Below are 9694 nucleotides of genomic sequence, written 5' to 3'. Positions count from 1 at the left end.
AGTCAAATTAGTGGTTTAAGATATGTTTACATATCAACTGTTTGTGTTATCGCCTATGTGCACACACTCAGTTCATGTAAACTGCAAGCTAATACAATTTAACTTATCCCTTAAGGGAATAGAGATAAATTAATCTCATTTTCTCACGTTTGTCACAGATTTCTTTGTCATGCTCAGAGACACTGATCACAGCTCACCTGGTGCCAGACCATTTGTTAAACCACCTGTATGCAGTAGTTCATGTCTTTGTGCTTACATTGTATACAAAGATTTGTAAGACTGTGTTTCTTTTGCCAATTAGTGTGACTACAGAGTATTTTATTCCAAGGAATGGTGTATGCTTCATCTGCCATCAAAGGGCACACAGTATGGTAAAGACACTATTCTAATACCTCATAGCAGTGAAACACAAGAGCTTATAGAAAAGGAAGTGAAGAATCTTCTGTACAGGCTGGAGCAAGTCAACCCACTTCACATCCAGGACGTGCAGCTCTCTGTCATTAGCTGTTCAGACCCAGTTGCGTTAAGTAGCTCACAGAGAACAACCCCGAAATCGAGTGGAAAGTGATGCCCATGTCACTACAGCATTTTCACTCACTCCCTGCAAAGCCAGCTCTTCTGCTAGTACAGTGTCTCTCATGCCCCACCACAGTCTTTCCCACGCAGCACACTGTTCCTACTTCTCTCACAGCTGGCACACAGCTGCAGCTCCCAGCCCCTGAGGAGAGAGGCAGATGTTCGGTGCCAGATGAACAGCAGCCATTTGACAAAGCTCCTCACCTTCCCTCTGTCTCTTTTCCATGCTACCTGAGCGCTACCTGAGTGAGCCTAGCTGCGTTCCCCACCACACAGCACCCAGCTTATTATACGCTCACGTGCAGTGCAGAAAGCATACAAGAACCCAAGTCAGCTTATTATTGGACAAGTCCTGGAACATTTATTTATTATGGGGCAAGTCCAGGAACTGTGGACACTTCTAAAGTGCTGCTTTCTTTGAAAGGTGGTAATGTGTAATGTGTAGGACTGAGCCTTAAGAACAGATTATATACATACATACAGGTATACTTGGAAGACAGAAAGGGTCCCTTAAGCCATCTCCTGACCCCTTTAGGTCCCTCTCTGCATCTTTTTCCTGCATTTTGTCTTCTATCCCTGCATTGAAATGTAAGATGTGTTTACATTCTGCCTACCCAAGAGACTTCTGCAAATCTCTCATCAGCATGATCATATAGCAAAACAGTTGTTAGCTGGCTCTCTGTAAACACACATATTGTTCAAATTAGGGCTTGAAGACAAGGGCTTCCTGTTTGTTCTGATTCTTTTACAGCCTTACTTGACAGGTGAAGTCTCTGCAAGTGATGATATAATCCATTTCTGGCGAACTCATTAAGAAATATATGTAAGAAAGAAAAAGAATAGCTAAAGCGCAGCTACCTTGCTGTGGTTCAAAGCTAGTGTCTCAGGCCCTCAGAACCATAATCAGCCACAAATTTCCCTCCAAAATCTCTTTAGAACTGACTGACATAGAGCTGGTCCTCAAGACAGCATCTTCCAAGTAGCATTTTAATGGGCAGACAGCCTCTGCAGATGCCTTTCCAGTGTGAAGAAGACTGAAAAGCTGAATTATATCCACTGCTGAATTCAGGTAGTGAGAATGCTATTTCCCAACCTTACTTATCATTATGCCAACTCAGTAATAAGTAAGGCCTGACATTCTGCTTGGTGGAAGTATAAATATTCAAGGATCACACACAACAGTGGTAAGCCGTCTAACAGAAGTGTACAGGTGATGACTGAAAGATAGCTCTTGAAATATTAATTACTTGGAGAGATGAAATGCCCAGGTGTAGCTAGAGCTGAGTGAATAGATGCAACACTAAAGGTTCAGACTGGCATTAGAGCACAGCCACAGAGCCTGCTTGTGCCAAAACATTAACATTTCTGTGTCAGTTGAAATTAAGGCAGGGATGACTAAAAGAAGAATATTTAGCACCATTGTTGAACTTCATATCTTCAAAGACCTGTGCCAGCATGAAACTATTAGCATGCATCACCCATCTGTAAGTCATGTAAATGAAGGCTCTTACATGCATTATGCAGGGGGAGAAACAAGGACCCAGGAGGTAAATTGTCAGATGTTAACTAGTAAATCAGTGGCTTCAGGTGATGAGAAATGTTTGACTCTTGGTCTTATGGCAAATACCATCATGCTGCCTTTTTATATAACTTGTATGCAAATGTTCCATTTGTTGCAGGAAATTAAGAAATTATCTGGAGGCTTAATGGTCCCTTGAAATTATGAGATCCTAAGCTCTGTTAAATTGGCAAATGAGGCATCTAACCTGTTTGAGACTGTTGACTATATTAATGACCTGAAATATTGGTGTATGCAACATGTTTATCATGTAACTCATTAGTTAAATTTCTGAATGAAATTTGATTTAACTAGTAAGCCGGAGCATGGGAGGTAAAACAGCAAAATAAGTTTAAAAATGAGAGAAGAAAACTATGAAACTTATACTGCAGGGACTGAATGTAAAGGTATTCTTCACTTTTTTCAGTCTAATTTTGGCAAGGATATGGAGAATGAGAGCCAAAGTGCTGTCATTTTTAGTAGTCTGATTCTTGCACCAGTGAAATTCTCTGGTGTGCTGCGATAGATTCCCCCAGGTGTAAATGCAATCATTATTTAGTTCTGGATCTCTAATAAATGAGCCCCTCCTCCTGCTCTGACCTTAGTTTAGGAGCAACTGTTACTTTGGTGGAATAAGAACTGAGAACCTGAAATCCATGTAAAAATTGGTGCAGTTTTACTTTTAATGAACAACTTTGCAACTGTCAAATGCAGTTCTGTATACAAACGAATAGCCTTGAGATATTTTTTTTTTACTTAGAGAAAACAGAACTGAGAAAATAATATTGGTAGAAAGAGGATTGTATGTGTAGGCAAAGCAGCTAATTGTGGGGAAACAATGAAGATATTAGGGGTAAGGATTATTAAGTAAAAATAATTTTCAGTCATCAGTCTAGAGAAGGAAATTAGACTAGGATGTAGTTGGAGATGGTTGTTTATTCTCACATATTCCTGGTTTTACCACAGATACTTGCTACCTCCTTTTAGCGTCCTGATCGTTTTCATAGGCAGGCTAATGCCTATCTGGCATCTTCACTGCCAGTCCTGGAAGAAAGGGTTTCCCACCTCACCATCTTTGAGTTATCCCCATCAGTCAGTCCAGGAACAAAGGCCAGCAATTACAAGACAGAATTGCACCCACTGAATATAGGATATCCCTTGAAAGGTGCTCTACTTTTTGGCAACCTTTCAATGATAAGAAGTTTGCTTTGAAGTTTTTGATACAGAACTCTTCAGAACCTGGAATCTTTAAGGTTGAAGTATATTTTTTCCCCTATTCTTGAGATGCTATTCTTGATAAAAACCTTAGTTGGAAAAGAGAGAGCAAATTTAAATTTTCAGGACTGAAATATAACAGTGTAGTAATGAATTTACAACAGGTTTTCTTCTTTACCAAATGAAACCCTAAAATCTTAATACTGCCCAGGCATTACCCCTGTATTTTGGGTTAGAATGAGAAAATCTAGCTGCTCAAATTATGTCAGATCTTCCATGGTAGTTGTTGACCAAGGTTTCCTTGTAAAAGCCTGAAGCATTGCCCTCAAACCCCTCCGATTCTTTTTTCTGCTCACTTCCCTAGTTGTTGTGGAGGAAGTCAATCCAATGCACCAAGGCTGCAGAGACAGAAGCTCACAAGGGAAAGAAGACTCAAACTTCATCTTTTGTAGCCCTGATTCCCATAAATGCACCAGCAGATCAGATACCTGATATGTGATGGATTTGTTACCTATGTATTACATAAAGTCTTTCTATAATTCAGCATATCTCCTATAGTAGATGAGAAATATTGTTGTTCTAGATATGATCAGCAAACACTAATCAAAAACCACTTCATAGGATAAAATAATCACATTTCTTTTAACTAAATAAATTGGAGTTTTTTTCTAATTGTGAGTTGTCTTCCATTTCTGTTGAACTCTTTCCTTCCGTATTTCCTCAAATAGAGATGAAAGGAAACTCTACACTATTCTTTAGGTTATCCGATCTTTTTAAGTCAATTTTGTGAGTCATGAGAATTTCTCATGAGCCAGGTTAACCCATGAGCAAATTAACCCTTGCTCATCAGGTAGAGTGGTTCAGTTTCCACACAGTTTTCCTGTGGATTTAAAATAGAAGCAGCCCACTGCTTCCCTATTGCTGTTTAAGGAAATCCTAAGGTACTATGAGTTGTATGACAAAACTCACTGTTCAAACACAGTCTTTGCAGTTAATACTGCATAAACGTCAAGAATGTCATTCCTCTTATCACAAACTCATGTTCATGCATGAAAAAGGGACAGCAGGCTTGTGTGTTCCCCTTCAGTAGAGCTCTTCCCTGCAATAGGGGCAGCAGTTCCAGCAACTTGGAAAGAGCTGAGAAATACGAGAGTCTGGAAACAAAGCAATAAAAGGTCAGCTGGGTAACTCCAGTCAGGAATTATCTGGAATGTGGCAACACTGAGTTGCAGGGTAAGTTATGGATTTGGAAGCAGCTAAGGAAAATTAAATTAACCCAAAGCAAACTAAAAAGAGAACTCCTGCACAAGCTAAGATACACATTCTCTGCTGCAGTTTGCTTTTCCCTCTGTTACCACTCAGACTCCTCAGATGATCAAGTATCTGTACAGTGAAGCTGGAACTTGCATGTGGTGAAAAAGCAAATCTTGTCCCGAGCTGATCATGCAGAATATATGATGCAGCTTGAATTTTGAACCATGCATCTACCTAAGCTAAAAGCACTAAATTCTTAGAGTATTAGAGTATAGAATATTCGAATATTAGAACTTGTAAGACTGAGTACACTGATGTGTCTGTATATGCACAAAGATTGCAAAGGTCTTGGGAGCTTGGACACAGCTGATGTCTGCCAATGCAGAACTAGAGTTCGAGCACCAATGAAAGCACAAAGTGTTTCAACATTTAAAATCAAGAGATAAAAGCATGAGTATTTACTACAGAAAATAATGAACTAAGGCCCGTGTTACTCTCTCACTTTCTCTATTTGAATGCAGATAGCTTCAAGCAATAATTCCAAAGAATTTAAACTGAGGTGAAATTTATAAACCAGTTCTGGAGGACACACACATAGTTAGACTGTATCACCAGAAGTACACCACAGCTCTCAGAAAAGCTGAAAGCTGCCTACATTTGAATGTACTTCAGTTTCATGACAGGGATACAGAGGGAGGCACATTTCACTTGCAACAAAAATATTTACTTCGTTTCATTAAAATAGTGTTATTTGATGGCTAAGAGAGAGTTTGGCTTCAGCTGGCTGCATAATCCACGGTCTAAATCTGCTAGGGATATAACAGAAGAATGGACATGGCTATGTGTTCTTTCACAAAGGGTGATCTTTTCATTTTCAGTTTAGGTTTAGCCACCTGGAAGGCAGCTTGAATCAGGCTTGTAGCTAGCTTGCTTTGCTCTCATGCATTTGAGGGGACTGTAGTAGGCATGACCCCCTCACTTCTTGTCTATAGCAATTTTATAACACACAGGCACGATCCTCTGTGGTTTGAAATCTTTCACGGTAGCCTTCCAAAAGCCAAAGACCTGTTAAATTACTCACTTAATTAGCCAGTCTGGTTTGTTTTGGAAGTACTTTAACCCTTTGCTGGCTTGCTGCTTTTCCATTCTATGAGACTTTTTTGGTACAAATAATTTAAGAAAACATTTTTGTTTTCAGTTTGGATAATCTCTGAGGTGATTGCAGCCTATGGTCCCAGTCCTGTGGCTGCTGCAGGAGAGGCTGAGCAGCTGCAGAATCACACCTCCTGAGGCTTATCCAGGCTACTTAGGCTACAGCCCTGAATTGTCCTGAGAGGGCATTGCACCCTGGATAATCCATGCAGCTCATGCCCTTGAGCCTTGCACCGTAGCATTCCCTTTTAATGTACACTACCTGTGGTCATCTCAGAGCAGGGCATCCTGATCAGTCATGATATAGCCCCACTCTACATCACTACCTTTCCTATAGGGCAGCAGAGCATCAGTTCCACCGAGGACCATGCAAAGTTCCCAACACTGTTCCTGAGACAAAACCTGTTGGCTTCCTGCAGTGAATCCACCGAGATACGCCAGTGTTTCAGGACTGGGACCTGCATGCACACCAAAATTTCACCTTGACATCCTACTTCTTAATCATTCTTTCCATCATTTCTAAAATTTTTAAAAATGGAGTAAATATAGAAATATAGCATCATTTGTAAGACAGCAGACATTTGTACATGCACTTTGCACCTGGAGGTCTTCTGTCCAAATCTTATCCATACACCCTACTGAGCATCTCGTTCTATGTCACAAAACAGAAAGCAATTTACAAATGAAAATATTCTTCCCCATGTCTGTTTAGCAAAATCAGGTTAAGCTCAGACAATTTAACTATTCTCCTGTACCACCTGCTCAGTAATATGGATTCTGTAGACATGGTCCTACCATTCTCAGAGCCCCATGGGTATACCTGTCAAGTACATTAGTTTTCCATTTAATTTTTCAATGGTAGTTTAAGGCATAATCTAAACTACAGACTTTTCCCAAGAAAGATACAGAAGAAAAAAGTAAACTTTTTTAATCTGCAAACTATATATGAAAAAAAATTATTTTAAATACACAGGCTCACTACTGATACCAGTTATAGAAAATAAATGAATATGATTGACCTATCTGTTTAAAGAACCCAGCTTTCTTGCAACATTGTGGTTTTTTTCTTTCACAAATACTTGGGAACCTAAGAGATGCCCTATCAGGTCAGATCAAAGTGCATATAATGCTGTGCTTTGTCTCTGACGGTGACCAATAGCAGACATTTAGAAAAAAAAAATATAAGAGGTGATATTTTATTAAAATATTCCCACTGCCTTTAGCTTCTTATGGTGCAGCAACTACAAGCCTCAACTCTCACCTGCCAATTCGCCCTTTGCAGATTGTGCTGGTTTTGGCTGGGATAGAGTTAATTTTCTTCATAGTAGCTGGTATCGGCCTAAGTTTTGGATGTGTGCTGAAAACAGTGTTGATAACACAGGGATGTTTTAGCTGTTGCTGAGCAGTGCTTACACAGAGCCAAGGCCTTTTCTGCTCCTCACCCCACCCCACCAGCGAGTGGACTGGGGGGGCACAAGAAGTTGGGAGGGGACACAGCTGGGACAGCTGACCCCAACTGACCCAAGGGGTATTCCAGACCATATGACATCATGCTCAGCATATAAAGCTGGGGGAAGAAGAAGGAAGGGGAGAATATTCAGAGTGATGGCCTTTTTCTTCCCAAGTAACTGTTATGCGTGATGGAGCCCTGCTTTCCTGGAGATGGCTGAGCACCTGCGGGCCGATGGGAAGTGGTGAATGAATTCCTCGTTCTGCTTTGCTTGCATGCATGGCTTTTGCTTTACCTATTAAACTGTCTTTATCCCAACCCATGAGTTTTCTCACTTTTACCCTTTTGATTCTTTCTCCCAACCCACCTGGGGGGAGTAAGCTAGCAGCTGTGTGGTGCTTAGTTGCTGGCTGGTGTTAAACCACGACACCGACTTTCAAGGAGTCCGCTGATTTATTGCTTAATGCTTCAAAAATCTTATTAAAATTTGATTATGTGAAAATATCATCCTGTGAAAAAAGTGGATTATACCATTACAACAAGGGTGCTTACCATCTCACAAGACTATGTAGCAATATACCAAGTCAAGGATTAGCAACCATTTTCAAAGAGTGGAAAACATTGTAGGAGAGAGAATGGAAAGCTACCACTTTTTATCCATTAGCGGTATTTACTAACAAGGAAATTTAATATTAAGAAGGTATTTTGTGCTGAGGAGTGTCAACAACATTCAGCAAAACATATTCTTGGTCTGAAGACACAACAGACCTCAGTAAGGGGACACCTGCATTCTCCCTATTTGCCTGCCCTTTGCATTCCCCCATAACTCTTAACCTTGTAGTCCACTTCATTTGAACTGATGTAAGAACCCACAAAGATACTAAGATTCCGCAATTTTCATTAAACTGGCAGGCAGGTAGAGGAAAAAGACCAAAATCAGCAACTCCAAGAAGGAAAGGCTGCATTGTGAGTCAGAGCCTGTCCAGTTTGGCTTACCAGCAGGCTAATCAGTACAAATACGCCGGCCTGCTTGAGGCTAGCCCCAGCGTGGGCTGCTTTTTGCCCAGCTGATAGTTGCACAGGAGGGAGCTGAGCCTAGTGAGAGGGAGCAGGTATAGAAGATGTGACAGTGTGATCTGGGAGAAGGGAGGAGATGAGGTTTTTAGGATGTATGCCATATCTAACTGTAAGGTCTGTTGGTTCTACCACTCATGGAATCACCTGGATTTTTTACCCAACTACATGCTATTACAATGAAAAATGACCTATTAAACTGTGTTAAATGCTTTTAACAAAGCACAATCAGCTTTAAAAATGCTTGTAGGGAGAAACAACACCATACTGCATGCCATTCATTGATTCTACCACTTAAAAATGGGAACACTGTGGTGTACAAGTAATTCTGGGACACAGCAAGATACTGCACTCAGCCAAGCCTTACATGAGTGATTGCATCTGCAGAGATTTCACATTTGCCTCTGTGTGACATGAGCATATGCCATGAGTCCTTGTACTCAGATGCTCTAAGACTTTTTCCTAGTCTGCAGCAGGAGATCTTGTTTGTCTTTCCAGTGAATGGGGAGTAGGAAGTTGTGGGAAGGACATCCGAAAGTAATCAGCACACAGATGGCTTCCTCTGCATCCTCCCTCCAGAATGAGGGGTTCTAACTACACATGAAGCAGAACAGACGTCTGTCCATAGCTGCCATAGGAGATGAAAGCATTTCAGGCCTGTGCAGAAGGGTTTTTTTCTCTGTGGGATGACAAGGGGTGAAAAGTTTTAAAGTCATGGAAAAGCCTGGACTGACAGGCCGATGTTGTTTCTGAAACTTACTTATATCTGCATGCTGCCTCATTTTTCAAAGTAGGATTTAAATGCATTTGAAAACTACACCCACTGCCTGTGGGAATTTAGCTGCTTCAGAAGCTAACTTCAGTGATTTGCACTGTCTGAAACAAGCCTTTACTCGCACTGCTGCTTATTTTTGACTGTCACCACGCATACCAAGTGGTATCCATATAATGAAGGATCAGGTTGAAGGCACTTCCTTCACTGAGACAGATTTCTTTCCATTAAATCATCAGTTGCGTACTCTTTGTTGTAGCTGGAAATTACCACTTGATACGGAAAACTACCATTTATTATTACGCTCATTGAAACTCAGGACCTGAAGATAACAAAAAGACCAATTATTTTCCCACCTGCTATAAACAATTCTGGTTGTGGGTTCTGTTGGTGGTTTGGGTTTGGTTTTTTTTTATTCTAACTGTGCAGCAAACTTTTTCAGTAGTTAATTTCAAGGCAAGGTACCAATGATTTGGCAGTTCCTCTAATACTGATTGCTATAATAATTATATCGAGTAATAACTAGAGCTTTATATGATACCCTCCACAACTTTCTGTGTAAATACATTTTCACACAAACCAAATACAATCCGTGATCATGTTTGCTTATTTTCAGTTACTCCACTGATCTCTACTTCTTACA

This window comes from Haliaeetus albicilla, chromosome 2 (assembly GCF_947461875.1).
Source record: "Haliaeetus albicilla chromosome 2, bHalAlb1.1, whole genome shotgun sequence".
Taxonomy (NCBI): Eukaryota; Metazoa; Chordata; class Aves; order Accipitriformes; family Accipitridae; genus Haliaeetus; species Haliaeetus albicilla.
The sequence above is the reverse complement of the archived record's forward strand: the minus strand, read 5'-3'. Positions refer to the sequence as shown.